This window comes from Equus asinus, chromosome 1, assembly GCF_041296235.1.
Source record: "Equus asinus isolate D_3611 breed Donkey chromosome 1, EquAss-T2T_v2, whole genome shotgun sequence".
Taxonomy (NCBI): domain Eukaryota; kingdom Metazoa; phylum Chordata; class Mammalia; order Perissodactyla; family Equidae; genus Equus; species Equus asinus.
This window is the reverse complement of record NC_091790.1, coordinates 157,966,139-157,974,162: the sequence shown is the minus strand read 5'-3', so window position 1 is coordinate 157,974,162 and position 8,024 is coordinate 157,966,139.

Here is an 8,024-nt window from a genome sequence, read left to right as displayed (position 1 = left end):
CTGGATCTAGCGACTCACTTCAAATGAATATAATATGGCAAAAGTGATAGAATGTCACTTCCAAGATTAGGTAACAAAAAGACTGGCTACTGTCTTGGGCTTTCTCTCTCTCTTATGTGCACACACACACTGTCCAGTGTATTCACGCTGAGGAAAGCCAGCTGCCATGTTTTGAGCTATCCTAGGGAGAAGTCCACATGGCAAAGAACTGAAATAAGCCCCCAACCAACAGCCAAGGAAGACAAACAACCCACCAGCAAGGAATCGAATCCTGCCAACAACCACGGCATTGAACTCGAAAGCAGATCTTCCCTCAGCTGAGCCGTTAGATGAGACCACAGCACCAGTGGACCGACCCTGAGCCACAGACACCCAGATGGGCTGTGCAAAGATTTCCAGCCCACAGAAATTGAGACGATGTTTATTGATTTAAGCTGCTAAGTTCTGGGGTAACAGCAGTAGGTAACTACTACAGTCCTATTGTTACGACTGCCATTTTACAGATGAAGAAACTGGCTCTTAAAGAGATTAAGAAACTTTCATTTTTACACAGCTTGTAAGTGACAGAGTAGGGATTCAAACCCAGGAACTCTGGTTCCAGAATCTGTCCTTTCAAGTTGCTTGAATGGTTTATGTTTTAAGAAATAGATGTCAAATGTTTATATTTTATATCTTGTACAATGTAAAGCTTCAGCTACTAAAGATGTACAAGCTCCAAATCAGATAAGTGATGAGCTCTCTTTTTCCAGGTTCCTTTCCAAAGCAACTGTATCTCCTACCACAAAATCACCCTGATCACAGTTTTCATAGCTAATGAGTTCATCTCAAGCAAAGCACAAATCAGTTGCAATAGGCTGCAAACACAATCAAAGCCACATCAGCACCAAGTTGGAGGAGAAAGAAAATATAGTGCAAATCTAAGTCTGTTATTGGCCGTACAGTAGGTGCTCAATCAATGTTTATTGATTCATTCATTGGACTAAATTGATCATTGAATGTTCACCAAAGAAACTGGAGATTGTATTTTTGGAAGGCAGTGTGGAATTGCATCTTTAGAAACAGCCCATTCTGCTTCCTACACTACCTGCCCTTATCTAAAACCCACTTCAGATGTTAGCAACTTCTGGATAAATACACTCTCAGTCTGCCCTTAGCTGCCAGACTATACCACAGAGGCCACTTCAGTGAAGTTATTATAAGTGTGAGCTCTGGAATCAGACTGATTGCCTAGCTGTGTGACACAGGCAAGTCACTAACTCTCTGTGCTTCAATTTCCTCATCTGTAAAATTAGAATTATAATAGTACTCGCGTCAAGGGGTTGTTGTGAGAATTAAATGAAATAACACATGGAAAGCATAGGACAGTGAATGACATGTGACAAGCACTCAATAAATGTTAGCTATTCAACACTACTGCCCAGCACCACAAATCTAGTCTCTGGCTTTTCCAACCGAAGGCAGAGAAGTGTAGGAGCCACAGTTACTGCTGACCTGACAAAAACCTCCATGGAGTGCTCACCCAGTGCCTTCCTTGAGCCCAGATGCCCATCAGCCAGAAGCTTGAAGAGTCCCAGCCTAGCAGCTCAGTCCCTGTTTGGTGGATTTCAAGAGTGATGTGTTTTGGGTATTAACTAAATAATGGAACTCTGTTGAAACAATAGATAAATAGAATCTCGGTAATATTAGATGCGTAAATCATGGATCTCTCCAGTCAAATTAGGGGATCCTTCACCTTTTGTTCACTGTCGAATCACTAGGACTCCGTGAGAGGACCTGCTTTCTGCCTCCCCAAACAAACTCTCTATCAAGGAGCTACCGCAGTATTTATCCTCACGGACTACCTTGCCATCTCAACAACTTCTATTCTTCTTGTACTGATTCCTTTTCCCTTCACTCTACAGTTTATCCTACACATTCACACACATTTTATTCTACTCTGTCCCTCAAGTTCCTTCTCCCTTGTCTTCCTTACAAAATATTATATTTGGGAATGACACACACAGGGTTATACAAATTGATATTCTGCTCTCACAGTTAAAAAATATACACTGCACAGTGACTGGCACACAGTAGGCCCTCAAATATTTGCTAAATAAATTGCTCTTTGACTGAATGCTTCAAGGCTGCATGGAGACAGAGTATCTGATAAGAAGCCCAGTTTCCCAACTCTGGTGAGAGCTGGAGGACAGAAAAAGAAATATTGTACATCATCTATGTCAAGCCCTATCTCCTGTCTATCTTTACAGTAGGAAAACGAAGCTAGGAAAATGATGTAATACAGATTACACAGCTATTTAGGGGCACAGCCCAAGCTAGAAGCCTCATCTTGTCTTTCAATCCAGTGTTGTTCCCATGTGGGCACAAATGCCCCTTACTTCCCAGAGGTATGACTTTGCAAGGCCTGGGAGGCAGCAGGTAGCCACCTCTCCTCAAAGAGGGACCCTGGATTCAGACGGGGGCCTCCGTTTCTGATCTCCAGCAGACTACTGGCAGGGTTTGACATCCACACTTCATTGGGGCTGGCGCCCATATGGATTTTCTATTCAACACGGTCAAGGCGTTGAGCCTGCGCTGACTTTATCCGGGAACACCCTGTAAAGGCGGCCTAGACCGTCCCTCCTCCTCCACCCCAAGACTCCTCGCAGGCTGTTATTCCCACCTTCCTCCAGGCTCCAGCGAGCTGGGCGGCTTCGGCGCAGGTCTCCGTGCGACTCGGCTCCCAGTGCCTCGATGAGGCGTGTTTAATCTTCTACCCGGATTATTTAACCTCCGCATCCTTGTTAACAAACAGCCATTATTAACGAGATGAGAGACCACATGGGGTGGGCTTCTACAGACAATGCGCGCTCCCTTGGCCTTTCTGCGAGCGAATTCGTAATCTTCAGCGACTCAGCCGCTCGAGTCCTCCCGCCAGCCCCGAGAGGGAGTCAGGAAACTGAGTAGAAATAGGGTAATCGGGATCCTTACCCACGACCCCCGCGGCTGGAGGGTCCGGGCTCTGCAAGACGGAGCTGTTTCTCTCCCTGCCTTCCCTGCCTCCCTCCCTCGCTCGCTCTCCCAAGGGATTGGTACAGTGCGTTATAAATTTTACCTTTCCAGTGTGCAGGAGAGGCGAGAGGAGGCTGTGTCCCAGCTCCCGGCCGGCCCGTCCCCGAGGACACCAATTAAAGGCACTAATTGGACAGCAATACATCAAAGTCGCTCCCGGGAGTGGGTCCTCAGAGTGCCAGGAATCCATTAGTTGGGCTTTTGTTTCAAAAACACAGAAATACAGAGGAAAGAAAAAAAAAAAAGAACACCTCCACGCGGACGGGAGTCGCTCGTGCGCTGTACCGCGTGGACTCCGCTGTGGGTTTCCTGGGAGCCTCTCGCTCTACTCTCTTGCTCCGGGCTTGGCACATCAAACGATCTTTCCTGCTTCTCTGTCCCGAGCCCAACTCACTTATGTCCCCAAAGAGCGCCGCCTAGAAAGCTTCCCTCTCCCCTGGACCCGCGCACAAACAGAGCAGGTGTAGACGAGGCATAGTTACGCCCAAGCGCGCCTGTACAGATTCCGGGAAAAACAAACCCACCTCCCCGGGCACTCTGTTCGGGTTCTTTGCCTAACCGGGCTGAGGGAGGGCAAGTAGACACTTTAGGGAGCCACATGTCGCCTCGAAGTCGTCATGGCCGCCTGGGCTGCATTGGCCCTAGCGAGGCACCCGGACGCCTGCTGGAGGGGAACGACGAAGGGGAACTGGCCTCACCGGGAGCGGGTATTTCAGGTTACGGGGAGGGACACTTCGATGGGGGAAGGAAACGGCTCTTCCTTGGAGAACTGGACGCTGTTCACAGGCCGGAGGACCCCCGGAGAAGCCCGCCGGAGGATGGGCCCAGGTTCCCAAGGTTCGGAAGGACGTGAAACGACCCCAGGCACGCTTCCGGCCCCGGGACAGCAAGGGCTAGGGGCCCTGTGGCAGTGGGGGCCCTTCCCCGCCGTTGGCGTAGGAGGCCCGGTTTAAGAGGAGGCTAAGCCTCCGGAGTCCAGAAGCCGTCAGCACCCCCGCCCCGTGCGCGCAGCAAGGCCTCCTGACCTCCGCAAAGAGGCCGAGCCCCCAGCACAAAGTGGAACGCCCCGGGGTCCGCGTCCGCCGGGCGCCGTTCCTCGGAATCCCACATCGGGCCCGGGCCACACCGGGCCGCCGCTGCGCCGGAGAGGCGGGAGCCTCACCTCTGGCCGGGGCTGGAGGGCCTTGCAGTAGTTTCCCGCCCACCCGAAGAGGGCGAGGGCGAAGGTGGCCCCGCCTCGCCACCGCAGCCTGGGCGCAGGCTGGCGCGCTTGGAAGACCGGGCCTCACCTGGGCCGTGGGGAGGCCCGAGGCCGAGCCCGGAGCGCCCCTCATCCCGCCGGGACCGCGCCCACTCCCTTCCCTCGAGAAGCCAGATTGGAATGGCCGCGTTTGATCCCATTTGTTACTAACCCGGCATTTGTTTTCCATTTTATAAACGCTTGCCTTTAAGTAATTGTCCCTGTTAACAGCGTATACCTTTCAGCAGCCCTCACTGCGCTATAAATAATCTCGATGAAGATGCAAGGATATGACTTTCCCAAGATTGGACAATTGATTCAATCTGTGACCCGAGATCGCGAATAATATTGGAAGGCTATTTAAACAGATGAAGGCCTAAATTGTCTTGCTTGTATCTGAATTAATTTCTCATTCATCATCATTATGAAGTGATTGGTCTATTCAAGCTCTTCAGCCTGCTGGAACCGAGCGGGATTTAAATGAGATTGTAACACAATTTAAATGCTTGCCGACTTTAACGAGGCCAATTGAGCAGCTGCAATAAATACAAATATTTTTCTAAACAGCCTTGTTTTAAATAATTACTTAATGCCTTCATGTTATTTTTAAGTGGCAATCTTTCTCTCCTGCTCCTGCTCAAAATATCACGTACTTATTTGCTGAGAAGGCGATTTTGGAAACGACTTTATGTTTCTATTTGCTTTGTAGGCGGCAGCACGCGTTTTGTGTAGGCTTCCCCCATCCCCCCCACCAGGGTCAACATTTTGGAGTCCCGCAAGCCGGCACAAATGGTGAGCTGGGCTTTAGTTTCGCCCTAATACAGTCTGATGTGCCTGCCCCCGCAGAGCCAGGGAGGAGCTGAATGATGGAAGAAATTTGCCGTTTGGATCGCGTCACTTATCCAGAGGTGTTTTCGCTGGGTCTTGCAAACGAATCTGTGCGATTGCACTTACAAATGACACCCCGAAGAGTGGCATCGTTTCTGACTTGTCCTGATGACCATCATCATCTTGAACAAATCAGAATTCTTGGGGATCCCAAAGGTGTCCCTTAGGAAGTTCAATCTGCCAGCAGTTTGACTCCCGCGCAAGTCGACTGGAGTGGGTGGAGGCCGGCTGAGGATTTCTTTGTCAGGGAAAAGGCACAGAAACAGACCCTGGCCACAACGATTGTTTGAGGGTGAAGTAATTAGAAGAAATCCCATTTTTTTTGCCCCAACCTCCTTTCCCTGCCCCCACTCACTGATTCCTACTCCTCCGTCTCTCACTCCGGAGTGACGGTGCATGGAGAGGATGCTAAGATGGGGAAAAAAAAAAAAAAAAAAAGCTCTTCCCACTTTGAGAATGCCATCCAGCCTGGCCATCCTCGACAACTGTGCACCGTGACACCCACGCTCTTCGGCCGACATATGGCGGCGGGTGTTTCTTCGACTGGGGAATAATGGAAGCAACCGAGCGGGAGAAGACTGGCGAACAAAAGAACCTTTTAAACTTTCGCGTAAGGGCTGAGGGTAGGGCGGGGAGACACGCGACTTGCGGCGGGGGACCTAAGCTCCCGTTGGCAGTGACCCGCTAGGCCCATGTCCCCCTCGGAGGCCTAGAGTGAGAGGGTGCACTCTGAATCACTTCTCCCTCTGCCTGGGATGGGCGCGGGGGACTCGATGGCTGGGGTGTGCGGGCGCAGGGTTGGCTGCTGGAAAGGCAGAGCCAATAGAGTCAACGAGAGAAACCTTTCGTGGGGCAGACTACATTGGGAGATGGGATCAAACTGCAGGCCAGAAAAAAAAAAATGGGGACAAGGGTGGAGGAACCAAGCGATTTGCTATGTAACTGGACAATTTAATGCCAGAGTTAGGGAGCTGCTGGCTGGAATCATTTCGTCTTCGGAGGCTCTGCCGAGCTCATCCTCTTTATCCTGTTGTTTAAAATGAGCATTATCCCAAACATATGCAATGCAATCAGTTTGGTCACACTTACAAGAACACGCTTTAATAAGGCAATCAATCACTCGCTAACAAGCAGGCGACGGCCCGCGCTGGGCGCGCACTCAGGCTGCCGGGCGGCTGGTCTTGCCCGGCCGGCTGGGCGCCCGGCACTGAGCGCTCGCGTCCGCTCCAGGCTCCCCTGGGTTTCGAATAGTTTGAGGAGCCCGGGGGGAAATGTGCTTCGGGAGTGAGATGTCAGCTTCTCGAGGGATGACCACAGACTCTGGGCCCCACGGAGGCCCAGGGCAAGGGAGGGGAAGCCCGAGCCTGGAGCTCATAGCTGCAAGGGCCACTAACAGTTGTGTGAGACCCGGAGCCTCCGTTTTCCCACCTGCAAAATGGGACTGAGATGGGGCAAAGCTAAGAAGAGGCGCTCAGAAAATTGAAAAACGAAAACAGTAATACCATGTCAGCCCTGTTGCCTTGTTCAGCCTTCTCATTTTACAGATGAAGAGACTGAGGCTGTGGAGGGACAGTGCCCACTTCATGGCCATCTCCCACCCTCCCCACCACCACCACCAAAGTGGAGGTATCAGACCAGATGTGGTTGCCAGGTGCCGGTAGGCAAAGCCTGTTTTTAGGTGCTGCGGTGGAGGAGGGGATGAGAGAAGTGGCGCCTAGTGCCAAACCGCAAACCTTGGCAAAAGGGAAATTTCATTATGAAGTAATGAGTAATTCCTCCTGGCAAGATGTATTGTTATATCTTCCACTTCAATTTGGAGGAAGAGAGGCTCAATTACCCAGAAAATACAGTCAATTAAAGGCTGCTGATTGGACACGAGGCCGGATCATCGATCTTGTACTTTCCAATATCGCTGCAGACACCTCATTTTCCCTCCCTATTAACTGAAAATACGCCTGGCATTACGGCAACCCGCAGCCCATTTACCTGTCGCAAGCAATCTTGGCCCGATGGGAAGCAATGGGGAAATTTGCCGGGGTTTGGCACCAGGAGCTTCCCAGCTGCAGTGGGAGCTGCGCTGGGCAGGGGGTGGTGAGGGAGTAGTGGGGAGGATGCTGGAAACCCCAGCACATGGCTTTGCTTGGGAGGGCAGGGGTCACCGTGTGCAGGCAGGTTTGCTCTGGAACCCAAGAAGGGATGGAGGCCAACTGAGGACTCCCCATCTGCCCAGGATACACCGGCAGAGGACCCTTGGAGTCCATGCAACCCTGAGTTCCCAGCCTGCTGAGGGCACTCATCTCTCCTCTGCTTGAGCAGGACTTCAGAGGCAGCCACAGTACCTCTTATATGAGGACAGAGGATTCAGGTGAGGTGGCTGCTGAGCACTATCTGTCCCCTTGCCCTGACCAGCCCAGAATTCCATCCTTAATGATGACTTCCAGTTTAAGGATTATTCAGACCCTCTCATCCCAACCCAGGAGTCCTTCAGCCTCCTCTCCCCACACCCTAAGATGTAGACAGATCTTGACCAGCAAACCCAGCTCTCTGCAGGGCTTAAGCTCCACCCCCACCTACCCATTCTCTCCACCTTGCCTTGGGGTGGAGGTAGGATCCACAGAGACTACAGTCCAGGATCCCCTTTCCTCAAAGGATTGGGGCAATTGGAGAAGGAACCATCATGGGGTGAGCTCCCAGGTGGGTCGGCACTCTGCTGGGTCAGTTTAGCCACAGAAGGCTCCCAGCATGCACAGAATTAACAAAACATGTACCCCAGAGCAGCTCAGAGCCTGCCTTCTCCACTTCTGTGCAATAGCCATTTGGAGCCTGCCAATGCCCACCGGAGGCTTAG